Source organism: Terrapene carolina, unplaced genomic scaffold, assembly GCF_002925995.2.
Source record: "Terrapene carolina triunguis isolate 2854851 unplaced genomic scaffold, T_m_triunguis-2.0 Scaffold210, whole genome shotgun sequence".
Taxonomy (NCBI): domain Eukaryota; kingdom Metazoa; phylum Chordata; order Testudines; family Emydidae; genus Terrapene; species Terrapene triunguis.
In genome coordinates this window covers 51,589,564-51,602,797 of record NW_020664561.1, presented here as the reverse complement: position 1 = coordinate 51,602,797, position 13,234 = coordinate 51,589,564, and the positions used below count along the sequence as shown (strand labels likewise).

Below are 13,234 nucleotides of genomic sequence, written 5' to 3'. Positions count from 1 at the left end.
GGGGGGGGGGAGGGGAAGGGAGCGGGCGGGAGAGAGAGAGAAGGGGGTGGCCAGGGCTACAGCAGGGGCACTGCCACGCGGCCCCTCCCGCTGCGCCATCTCCTGCCGCCTGCCGCGAGGGCTCCGCTCCGGTCGGCAGGGAGGGAAGGAAGAGGACTGCCCTGCAGGGCGCTCTGGTTCTCCGCACCGCCGCCCCCTACAGGGCGGCCGGAGCGGAACAAGAACAAAAAAACCAAAAACAAAAAAGTGTCCGTGCCGTCCTAGGATTGGGCAGAATGCCGTCTCCAACAATCTGCTGCCCCAAGCACCAGCTTGCTCAGCTGGTGCCTGGAGCCGGCCCTGGGTGTAGTCAAGTTGGAATGTGCTGGAACACTGTTGCGGTACTATTTCAAGATTGCCAAAGTAGTGGCCCATGGATTTTTCTGCTTGGATTTTTTTGCAGAGTATACCACATGGAGGATGCTATTTTGCAGAGCATGCTTTTCTTCCCCCAGTGGTGTAAATCTATTATCTGTAAATCTATTATCAGTTATAATAAACAACAAACCCATAAGAAAGGATATAATAAAACAAGCAGGCTAGCCCTATGGGCTACAGACTGAGTGTGTGAGGTCACGCTGCTGGGGGCAAGCCCACACCATTCCAGTACCTTCAGATTTAGGACTACATCACAGAAAAAAATGTATAACAACACTCGCTTCCTGAGGTGATTGTGAGGCTGATTAATGCATGTAAAATGCTTTGAATGCCTCTGATGAAAGGTGCTGTACCAGTTTGAAGCTGGATTAAAATGGTGGCTGGTGGGGGTTATTCTCTCTGATATGCTCATCTAATGCCATGCCAGAGGCCTTGGGTCAAGGCTTTCAAAAGTAACTAGTATTTTGAGTGCCTTAGTTTTTGGGTGCCCAACTTGAGACAACTTGAAGGAGCCGGATTTTCAGCTGAGCACTCTCCCTCTGAAAACCAGGCCCCTTAAAGTGTCTCAAGTTGGGTACCAAAAAGCACTAGTCACTTTTGAAAGCCCTGGCCTTGGATTCTAAGCTCCATCTTGGCTTTTGGACCCACAGAGGTCATCTCACAATGAGGTCGAAAGCAGTCTGATGAAAGCAGTCTTCAAAGGAAAGACCCCTCAGAATGGGAAATACTTCACCATTTCTGAAGTAGGAATTCAAGAACCTGGAGGAGAAGCATTTTGATGGGCGTACGTTCCACCTTTCACATAGAAAATGAGTATGTATCTGCATAGGGAACATACTTTTTAAGACTGGCTTGGAAATTCTTCATTCCTGTGCCAGGCAAGATTTCCTACATAAATCCTGAGAAGCCTGTTAATTACAGCATATCTTTAGAACAAAATGATATTACTCCAGGGCAGTTCTTGTCACAATTACAGGTTTAAATATCACCCCTTTTGGATTTCTTCTAGCTTTTAATTCAAAAAAGAAAAAAAAAGTCGTTAGTATGTTGTTGCAAGTTATCCCTTGCGGACAAGGCACTAACTCATGCAGAAATGACAGGTTTTTATGTAACTTTTTTTTTTTTTTTTTTGGAGATCAGTATGAAGTAGAATATTTTCTCACTTGAATATAACTTTAGGTTATTGATGCCTTAGGTCAGTGCTTCCCATCTCTTGAGCTGGAGCCCCCTGTTTGATGTATCCATTTCTGGTCTCCAAAATGTACCCTTGTACCACTTCCTGGCTGAGTCTGACTTGTTTTTTGTCTCCTCTCCTTCTCCACCTCCCGATCAACAAGTTTGGTGCATCATCAAATCTGGACTGTTGCAACATAATATACCTGGTATGATGGATTTTTCTTTTCTGACCTACATTAGAATAGACAACGGATGTTGATGACCTTCATTCAGCTGCTTCTCCTCCCACAAAATGCTGCACGCTGAAAAGGAAGAGCTGGCTTTTCCTTTCATTGGATGCCTGTTTATTTAAAAGGAGAGAGTGAGAGAGAGGCCTGAATATGAAGAGGAGTCTGTCTGTGCCTAATACAGTAGGGGGATTGTTCAGGACCAATACATCCTTAGGTAAAGATAACATCAGTAACACTGCTAAGGAAGAGTCACCTTTGAAATATCCTGCCCCCCCCCTTAATTGTAGATCTCATTTAACCTTTCCAGATGTTAATTGGAAAATTGGCCCTTCTGAGCCAGTCACAACCACTCTATAATGGACCAGAGGGGCCACTGCTGAGAAAAGCCAGGCACTCCATCCCCCCCATCCCAAGAGCCACACCTTCTGTCTCCACAGCACTCCCCCACCCTTGCTAGTCTGAAGACTGGGAATGGCTTCTCTCTGTTTTCATTTGTCTCCAGCCTCTCTGAGCTGTGCATTCCTCTCCACATACCAGCCGAGTATCCCATTGTGCCGCAAGAAGCCGGAGTGACTGCCACTTTCTGACACAGTAGAAAAGAGAATCATGGTTGGTCACTTTTCTGTTTTAAAATTACATAAGAATAGGTCAATAGCATTACTTGCTACAGAGCTTCTGCCCACAGAAGTGAAAGATCTCCAGGTACAATGTCCACGCGGGTAGCCATTAAAAGGTTTGCATTTATGAATCATCTGAGTAATTGGTCCATTCAGGCTGGATACTCCTCTTCTTCTCCATAGTTTCTTTGAGATTTCTGCAGGGACAGCTAATTTAGGGTGACGCAATTGGCAATCTCATTCTGCTACTCTGTTTCTTTCACTGAATGTGAACTGCATTTCTGTAGATCCCTGAATCCTTGAAGAGCCTTCCTGTGCACCCTGCCAGGGAATCATGGAATACCCCCTTTGCATGTGGGAAAGGGAGATGCTCATATAGAGCGTTCTCTCGCCCTACAGGTCTTGGAGGCATGATCGGGCCCAAAGTTATTTGATCAGTGTTGCAATAATACGGTGAATGTTTTCAGATCATTGACTCCTTGCAGTCCCAGCAGCTTTTCAGTTGTGTTTCCAGTTTCCACAACAAAGCAGTGGCCTGTGACTTATGCAGCTGTTGTTTATCTATTTTTTTTGTATTTCATAGCTCATCTGTTTTGGCAAGGAGGTGTGAAATTGGACCATCTTGCCTGGCTTAGGAACCATTTTTATTTTCTGACTAGCAATGGGCCCAAGCCACAGAATTCAAACTCCCCAAAGTACAGAACTGTCCAGAGCTAGGGTTTTGTTTTCCTCCCATTTCTGTCTGACAGGCCCCATTATTATTACTAAATTTTTATATTGTTGTGCTTAGAGGTCAACCAGATCGGGGCCTTATTATGCTAGGTCAGGGGTTCTCATACTGGGGAGGGGGTGACCTCTCAGGAGGTCGCAAGGTTATTACGTGGGGGGGTCACAAGCTGCCAGCCTCCACCCTCAAACCCTGCTTCGCCTCCAGCATTTATGATAGTGTTAAATATTTAAAAAGTGTTTTTAATTTATAAGGGGGAGTCACAATACAACAGTTTGAGAACCATTGTGCTAGGTATGGTACAGACATATAATAATTGACAGTCCATGCCCCAGAGAGATAATTACGTGATGGCAAGAGTCAAGATTTTCCATTGTGGCCAAAGGACATGCCACAATCAATCAACAGTTGGTTAATCTAGTGTGGGCCAAATCTTAGGGTCCCAAGGATCTGTGCACCCAAGGGACCCTCTATGCATTGATCACACCCTCCCTATGAGGAATGGAGGTTCATTCATCTTTGTAGCAGTCATCCCACACTTAAGCATGAGTGGGAAAGAGAGAGGGAAGGGGAGGGAAGAGAGCAGGAGGTGGAGGAGGACATGTGCTCACTCCTGTTCCTAATGCCTACAGACAAGGAAAGTAAATACAACCTGATGCTGCATTAATTTTTCTGCAGAGCTCTCTCCATGCTGAGGATCCCTCTAAAAAGGGAGCCCTAGAGCGAGGCGCCAGCAGGGAGCTTGCTGGCATTGTGGTTTCAGAATTATGGTGGCCCAGAGCCAAGGCTGATGTGCAGGGTCTCTGTGTGACTGTAACTGCATTGCTGATGTGTACTTAATTTTGGGGCTGGACCCCTTGTGTTTTTCATGGTGAGAAGCAAACCCTGCTCACCCTACTGAAGAACTCAGGAGCGACTGTCCCCATGGCAAGTATGTACAAGCAGGGTCACTATCTGGCCATCAGTTTTTGCATCCTATGATCTCAATGAGAATTAGGCCTGAGTGAGGAATGTATTTAAAAAAAAAATGAGTAAGGCCTTGTGTATTTGGCTCCATATCCTTTGGGGACATCTAGATTTTCCCCCTGAAATCTCTGGATATGAATTTGATTCATGTGATGAAAGGGAAAGAATTACAGCTTTCACATTCATGCACCATTTACCTTTTTATTTTCTTTTATTATCTGGGGATATTCAGTAAATCAAGTTCTCCGGATACATCTAGGGATTCTGATTCTATTTGTGGGGTCCCATTAGTAGCCAAAGCAGTAAATTACTGCTGCTGTGTTTGAAAATTTGTTTAGCTACAGTACATTAGCCCCTTTTGTTTGCTTTTCCACTGATGGAGTGTACATTTTTATTTGAAAATTTGTTTCTTGAATGTCTCATTTATGAATAATATAGAGTGTAAATTGTGAAGGCTGTGGAACAAAACCTAAAAAAGAAAGCACCCCAACTAGCATGCAGAATTCATCTTAAAGCCTTTCATAAAATGTTTAAGTTGTATTGGGTTTTTTTTTAACCCCAGTGTGAGTAATGAAAGTCTGACCTTTCTACATAAGGTAACTATATATAATAACCTTTTCCTGGGTCATCCAGCTATCTTTGTTTGTTTGAAAGATTGATAGATCACAGGGTCAAGGGAGGTGTTTTATTGTAAGTTTCTGTTCCAAATTTCCTGACTTTTTTTTTTTTTTTTTTTTTTTAAAGGACCTCTAAAAGGCAGAGTAGGGGCTAATAAGAACCAGATCCTAAAGTGATTGTATGTCAAAATGTCAAAAATAACAGCTTTTCTTTGACTCCATAACATTAATCTTAAGGCACATACCTTTACATACACACTGTTTTAATAGGTTGAGGTTTTGTATGTGACCATTTACTACAGAGTGACTTCTAAAGTGACAACAAAATCCCTTGATGGTTTTCAGTAGTTTCGTTTATAGCCTGATAGGGACATTTGTTTACCTATTCCGAATCACTTCTTTGTGATTAAAATTAGAGGTCTCCTACTTGTGCTGTAAAACTAGATCCTAAGTAAAGAAAAGCTTCATTTCCCCCTTGCTGGTTTGTAGTGTCAAAGTTATCACCAGTAAGGCAGCAGACCTTAAACCTGAAAGTTAACTTATAGAAGGAAAGACAGAATGTATATTAAGTGGGAGCTTTCCAAAGGCACAAGGGGCAGTGAGTTGCCCAACTCCTATAGAAAGCCCATGGGAGTTGGGCATCTTACTCCCTCAGGGTCCTTTGCCAATCCCAAGGGGTTTTTACACTATAGCATTTTGTTTTCATTTGTCTAAAAAAAGCAACCAAAACCCTAGATAAATATAAAAGTGGTATTCTGTATTAATTTTGAGCAACAATTGTAACATACACTGTACATCTAAAAGTCATGAAGCCCTGCAGAGCCAAAAAAACAGCAAGTGTGTCGAGAGATCCTTAGATGGTACAGACTACCATAAATAAGACCTGAAGGAGGAGAAAACAACACACAGCTCTAGAAAGGGTTCTGCATACAGTGTTACATACATGCTTCACTGAGAACCTTATTTAAACAAACAAAACTAAGCTGGGCAAGCACAGCCAGTACTGAACTTCCTGCTGTCCCCATGCAGCTTGTATCAAATATTTAAGCTCAGTCCTCTGGGCCTCTTTAACTCTCTGATATGTTTCAGGCAGAGTTGCAAAATCATAAAAGTACAGTATCCCTTCCTGTATTGCTCTACTTTTATTAATTTAAAACAACGGAGAGAGCAACCAGGACTCTTTCCCCCGCCCCTTAAAAAACACAGCTTCTGCTGATCAGACCCCACTAGTTTCGGCTGATCTCCTTCAAATATGATAGATAGGCAGATGGACAAATGAATGGCTAGAATTTTTTTTCCCCATTGAGAAGTATGCTCACCCCTCTTTCCACACTTCCATGAGAAATCCTGCTAACTCCTTCTTTAGCATAACTGGAATAATTTAAACCACGAGTTTATTGAACATATGGAACAAACAACAAATCCATCCAACACATTCAGACTGGGTGACTCCAGATTGTTGTATCTTGTCAGAGTAACACAGTTTTCATGTAGAAATTTCCACCAGTCTGGACTGATGAGCTCTGAAGTGTAGTAGTGCTGATGCATGTGGATATTGAGGAAGAACCAAGGTAGGAATAGCTCTGCATCCAAATGCAGAATATGTTGAGACTAACATGGCTAATCCACAGTGTTAAATGAATGCCAGTGATGAATTCCAGGTTGTTGCTAAGAAATCTATTCAACTGAGGCAGATTCCCTGACAGCCCATGATATGGCCAATGGCCATAGTGGAATGAGCATTTACCAGTTTAGACATAGGATCTCTTTCTATTTAAGTTTTATTGATGTGCAAATGTATCCATCTTTTAAGCCCTGAGCGAGACACTTTGTTTCTCCTTATCATCAACCTACACTATAAAAAGAAATTAGTTTCTATGGTGCGACCAAGATAAAGCTTCATGATTAGTATGTGGGGCCAGTTTTCAGACGTCATTGATCAGGTAACTATTTTGGGATCCTAAATGCAGATTTGAATTTTCAAATCCAGAATTAAACACTCTTTTTTCTGGCTCCTGAGTTTGGAAATTCTTCTCCTCATCTCTGTCATTCTCTCTTTGAGTACAGGAAGTAGGATTTGGAGAGCAACTCCAAAGGGACATTTTATGATGTATACAGAATTCTGAGCCAGCTTGGTGTATGGATCTTTCCATTGTGCACAATCCTACCTCTAGGATACAGCATACTCTACCTTAAAAAAAGACACAAAGAGAAGGACAAATCAGGCAACCTTTCTACTCACAAAATGAACATAAAAGGGCCTAATCCTGCATTCCCGTCATACCCTAAACTTCTACTGAAGTCAGTGGGAGTTTTGATTGTAGAAGAAATGTAAGATCAGACTCTGAGAGATACATCATATAGAGTGTTATTGAAAAGACTATCTCAGTGTGGCAGGCAAAATCCTTCACCAGTGTTATTGCTTTAAGATGTGACTTTGGAAAGCTAAGATAGAGTAACTAGGGGGTTGCAGTGAAGATTAACATTCCTTGGGCAGAATGGCAAGCTTTTATTTTGAAAGCCACCTGGGCTCCACTTAAAGCAGTAAAATACATAAGAATTTATTATGACTGGGAAAGTCTCCTATTTAACCAAGTCAAGACATAACTGTGGTAACGTGTGCACGTTTTGCCTTTCAAGACACATACCGTGGTATATTTTGTCTTTGCACAATTACTTTTAGAGCACAGCTGTCATTATTCTATAACATCAAAACAGCACAAAGTTTCAATATAAAGGATACAAAATATTTAGATTTTATATGCAGTGTCTCCAATTTATGCTCTTGGAATCATGAAGATGACTTAGGATGTGTTGTGTTTGCTTTGGCAAAGGCTCAAAACCAGAAATATATTTCAGGCTAAGCTCTGCTGATATTATCTCAAGTCATTTAAAAGTTCATTATAGGGCACCCGCTAGTGCTGCTATAGTAAAGGGTCTGTCAGCATTTTTCAAGGGTTTATAACTCAGCCATTTAAAAAAAAAATCTCTGTAGGCTGAAACTCGGCATTCAGGGTCTGGGCCCAGCAGCAAATTATTTTTACAGATTAAAAAAATCAAATAGAATATTTTTAAATTATAGGTGGGTTAATCGTTGTTTTGAAATTTTCTACTTTCAAACCGTTTCCCTCTACTTCTCTCACTTAAAATGTTTTCAAAAATTGTTTTATAGGGTGCTACTCTAAAATACGGACAAGCTTTCATTGTGTGTTAAAGCTAGAAAAGGCAGAGATTAACTCCGAATATATCAGAATACTTTGCACTTGCACAGTACAGCACTCTTCAGCTTCAAAGTGCTTTACAAGCATTATCTAATTCATCTGCACAGTGTCTGCGATGCAGGGAGGGCTTATCCCCACTTTACAGTTAGAGAAATTGAGCCAGAGACCTTAAGGCTAGTTTGTTTGTTTGTTTTTAAAGGAGCTTAAGACAGGTGCATAAATCCCATGTGAATTTCCAGTGGATTTGGATGTCTAACTCCCTTAGGCCACTTAGAAAATCCCAGCGCAAGTGCTTCATCCAGTGACACAGAAGGCATCCATTCTGAGCCAGGATTAAAACTCAGGAGTTCCAGGTTCCCAGTTTTGCCGCTACACCATTCAGTTCTCACAAGCACATAATTACTTCGCACAAAAAATTCAATTTCATTTTTAGTAGCTTCTCATGTATAGCAATGACACTCGATCTGGAGCATCTAGAGGGCTGCTTCATCACAGGAAAGATCATCAAATTAGCCATGGCACAACACGGCATTGTGCTGTTTGCCCCGTGAAATGCATTGATGTGTAAGAATATGGCATTTATGGCTACATGTTGTCATCGTCTGTGCACTGGCCATCATAATGTTTTATCAGCACCTTTCAGCCTGCTGCTGAAAAGCACTGAAGGAGGTTCTCCTTCTAAGGAAGGGCTTCTGTTTGTAGAAAAGGTGAGATTAGGGAGGGCTTTGATGGAGGTGCAAAGGGGATAAGAGGGAGACTAGATGGTTTGAGAGATGCCTGAATTCAAGAGAGGAATTGAGCTATGTATATTAGTTGATCAATGCTCATTGAAAGAGTGGAATAGATGCAGCAATGTTGTAGGGTGGAGCAGGGTGGGAGTCAATAGTCTAGAATAGATGCTGTGAGTCACAAGCCTCCTTAATAGGGCTATTAAACAATTGAAAAAATTAATTGTGAGATTAAAAAAAAAATCTTGATTAATTAGAGTTTTAATTGCACTGTTAAACAATAATAGAATTCCATTTATTTAAATATTTTGGAGGTTTTCTACATTTTCAAATATTGATTTCAATTTCAGCACAGAATACAAAGTGTACAGGGTTCACTTTATATTATTATTTTTATTACAAATATTTGCACTGTAAAAAAGATACAAGAAATTGTATTTTTCAATTTACATCATACCAGTACTGTAGTGCAATCTCCTCATCGTGAATGTACAATTTACAAATGTAATTTTGTTTACATAACAGCACTCAGAAATAAAACTGTGTAAAACTTTAGAGCCAACAAGTCCACTCAATCCTACTGCTTGTTCAGCCAATAACTCAGACAAACAAGTTTGTTTACATTTATGGGAGATAATGCTTATTTACAATGTAACCTGAAAGTGAAAATAGACGTTCGCATACCACTATTGTAGCCGGCATTGCAAGGTATTTATGTGCCATATATGTTAAACGTTTGTATGCCCCTTCATATTTCAACCCCGATTCCAGAGGACATGCTTCCATGCTGATTATGGGTTCTGCGCGATAACAATCCAAATTAGAGTGGACCAACGCACATTCATTTTCATCATCTGAGTCAGATGCCACCAGCAGAAGGCTGATTTTCCTTTTTTGGTAGTTCGGGTTCTGTAGATTCCACATTGGAGTGTTGCTCTTTTAAGACTTCTGAAAGCATGCTCCCTCTCAGATTTTGGAAGGCACTTCAGATTCTTAAGCTTTGGGTCAAGTGCTGTCAAATCTACAGTGAAAGTGTTCTTAAATCAAATAACATATGCTGTGTCATCATCCAAGACTGCCATAACACACAATATATGGCAGAATGCGGGTAAAACCATGGAGCAGGGGACATACAATTCTCCCCCAAGGAGTTCAGTCACAAATTTAATTAACGCATTATTTTTTTAACAAGCATGGACAAGCATCATCAGCATGGAAGCATGTCCTCTGGAATGATGGCCAAAGCATGAAGGGGCATACGAATGTTTAGCATATCTGGCACGTAAATACTTAGCAATGCCGGCTACAAAAGTGCCATGGGAACACCTGCTCTCACTTTCAGGTGACATTCTAAGTAAGAAGCGGCAGCAGTATCTCCCATAAATGTAAACAAACTTGTTTGTCTTAGCGATTGGCTGAACAAGAAGTAGGACTGAGAGGACTTGTTGGCTCTAAAGTTTTATATTATTTTGTTTTTAAGTGCAGTTACGTAACAAAAGAATCTACATTTGTAAGTTGCACTTTCTTGATAAAGAGATCGCACTACAGGACATGTATAAGGAGAATTGAAAAATACTATTTCTTTTGTTTATCTTTTTTACAATGCAAATATTTGTAATAAAAAATAATATAAAGCAAGCACTGTACACTTTGTATTCTTTGTTGTCATTTAAATCAATATATTTGAAAATTTAGAAAAACATCCAAAAATATTTATAATAAATTTAAATTGGTATTCTATTATTGTTTAACAGTGCGATTAAAACTGCGATTAATCACGATTAATTTTTAAAATAGAGTTAATTTGTTTTGAGTTAATCACTTGAGTTAACTGCGATTGACAGCCCTAATCCTTAATAATGATTAATAAAAGAAAATGGGGGACACTCACCCACCTCGAACTTCTCCAGTCTGGCTAAGTTCAATAGTATAATGCCTTTAACATATACCAATGGAAGTTCTCTCTTACCATACCTCTCTCAGTAAGTAGGTACAACAGTGTGGGATTTTTGGAAGTGTTGTCAGACCTTTATTTTATTTTCACTTATAAAACTACTTTGATCTATGTGAAACTTTCGTTACGAAATGCCAAGCCACATGAAAATTGCCCAGGTTTAAACTTTACTAGAAACTCAAACCTCTATTCAGGTTCACAATTGGTTGTAGCCTTGTCTGATTTATGGTTTGGATGCAAGATTTATGGATGTGAAGCTAAACTGAGTTAAATTCGGCAGATTCACCGTGTGTTTTAAGGTTAGTGTGATACTTGGGAGGGAAGAAACTAAGCACTAAAACAAATAGAAACCTTAGAAAAGGGTTGGACGTTCCTCAAAACCAAAATCACCATTTTTTAAAGCTCTATTTCCATTTATAACTTCAGAATAACCTTTCTGTATCCTCCATATAACCAGTACTACATCACTGTCAATTATGACTACTACTTTGGTCTCTATACGCTGATTCTCAAGCTTGTTGAAATCTACTCAACACTCACTTCATTCCTGACATCTCATGCCTTACTTCTTAAGAAACATTATGTATATGGTATTAGTTGTCTGTGGCGTTGTCAGCAAGATGGTCACAAGGAAATTAATATTCCACTTTCTGACTGTATTGTATAGAAAGCAGCTAAATTGCTGCCTTTGAAATACAATGAAGAATTACATAGATCAGCATGGTATAGAAATGTTATATTGGATAATTAAATGTGGTTATTCAGAAATTCCATGCTATTAATGTCATTTTATTAAATGCAGATTGTAGTGAGAACCCAAGAATGTGTGAGCTGATGTAGATTACACTTCTGCGTTTTGTAAGATAGTGAGTCGAAAGTATTTCTAGTCCTGCAGAGAGGCATGCAGAAATGATTAAATATGATATTAGGCTTGTGTGGAGAACTGACTGGGAGTTGGGGGACTGAATCCTCCTTCCCAGCCCAGAGTCAGAATTGCAGAGAAGCATGTCTGTTACCCACCTTGGTGCCTACTCTTACCTGTGGGCTGGAACAGGGATTGTTGCCCCTTTGTACTCATTGCACAGGAGTTCTTGGATCACCATATCCATGACAGCACAGATCCACTGTTGTCTCGCCCAGCTCCTGTCAGCACATTAGAAGTTCACCTAATTGGCACAATGAGTGTGTAGAGATTTCATTATTAAAATTAATTATGCCTAGGGACCAACCAAGAGCAAGTATCCATTGTGCTAGGTGCTGTACAAACAGAGTGGCGGTCTCTACCCAAAAGCGCTTACATTCTAAATAGTCTAAGGATCGGGGGAAAGAGATGGAACACACAAGCAGAGTGAACAATGTTGACTGAAACATCGTAATGGCGCCACAATTTTTGGAGGTGGTTTAGTTAGGAAGGTATTAGCTAAATGGAAAGGTGAAGGAAGGGAGAGGGGGCAGCATAGAGGGCAGGGGGTGAGACTGACGAGACTGAGTAACCACAATAGAAATAAATAATAATAATAATTAGTAATAGATTAAGACATATGTGTTCATCATTCCTGTGAAGCCAAAGATGGTATTTAATGGAGTTGTACAAACCATGTTGATCATTTTGCCAGTAGTCAGTATATGCTGCTTTACCAACCTTTTCATTGGTTTTTAATGCTGAGCTTAATACATGATAATCAAAGTTTTTTTTTATTGTAATTAAGTGGGTTTAGTGCTGGTGTTAGAGTGCAAACAAGGAGATTGAACTTTTCTGGGTATCTATAGAATGGGCACAGCATAAATAATACATCAGAAATTTCCCCACCAGCATGCTTCAGTCTTGACCTGAAAGGTTTATTCCCAAGTATACTTCTTATGGCTCATTCATTCCTTGGCCTAGCTGCTGAGACAGCTGACAGATGGTAATACCTTTTGGTCACTAGTGCCCAAAGTTGGCTTTGAACCTGTGACATTGAGTTGAAAGGCTACGTATCCCATTACTAATACCCCAATCCATCTAGGTCTCTGATTTAAAAGGACTTAATTAAACCTTGAATACTGTTAACCAGAAGTAGTATTTTTACTGAAAGATGTTGGATAAAACAGCCCTTGACGGAAGAAGACAATGTTCACAAATGGATTAGAAAAGATGAACGTCTCCAAATTTTTATTTAACATTCCTCATCTTCAGAAAATTAAAGAATTCTTCATCTTATAATTACACCTATCGTGTGAGCTACTTCAGAGTGAATCCTGACTTAAACAGTCTTTGCAAGATAATATCCTGAAATACCAAAATATGTCCCCATCTCCCCCATTTTGAATTTTGGCCTTATTCCTTAGTATACTTGAAGATTATAACACTTACAAAGTGCTTTGCAAACATTAATGAAGATGTATTTAAATCTTATTTTTTTTCTCTAAAATGTATGCTATTCTGCAACTCATTTTAAAATTGCTCTTTTTTAGGATCATTTCATATTTCATATTTAGATCCTAATGCATAAAGCGCCAGATTTTTAGAAGAGCTAAGTACCCACTTAATCAGCAAACTAAATGGTCAGATTTCAAAAGAGTTCAGCCCATTGAGTGCTGG

The 13,234-nt window shown here is 40.0% G+C and overlaps 1 protein-coding gene across 1 annotated transcript in view; it reads left to right on the top strand.

Moving 5' to 3' along the window:
* LOC112115946 (inactive tyrosine-protein kinase transmembrane receptor ROR1) overlaps positions 1-13,234 on the top strand; it is a 245,421-nt gene that overhangs the window by 169,018 nt on the left and 63,169 nt on the right. The gene's annotated exons all lie outside the window — the stretch shown is intronic.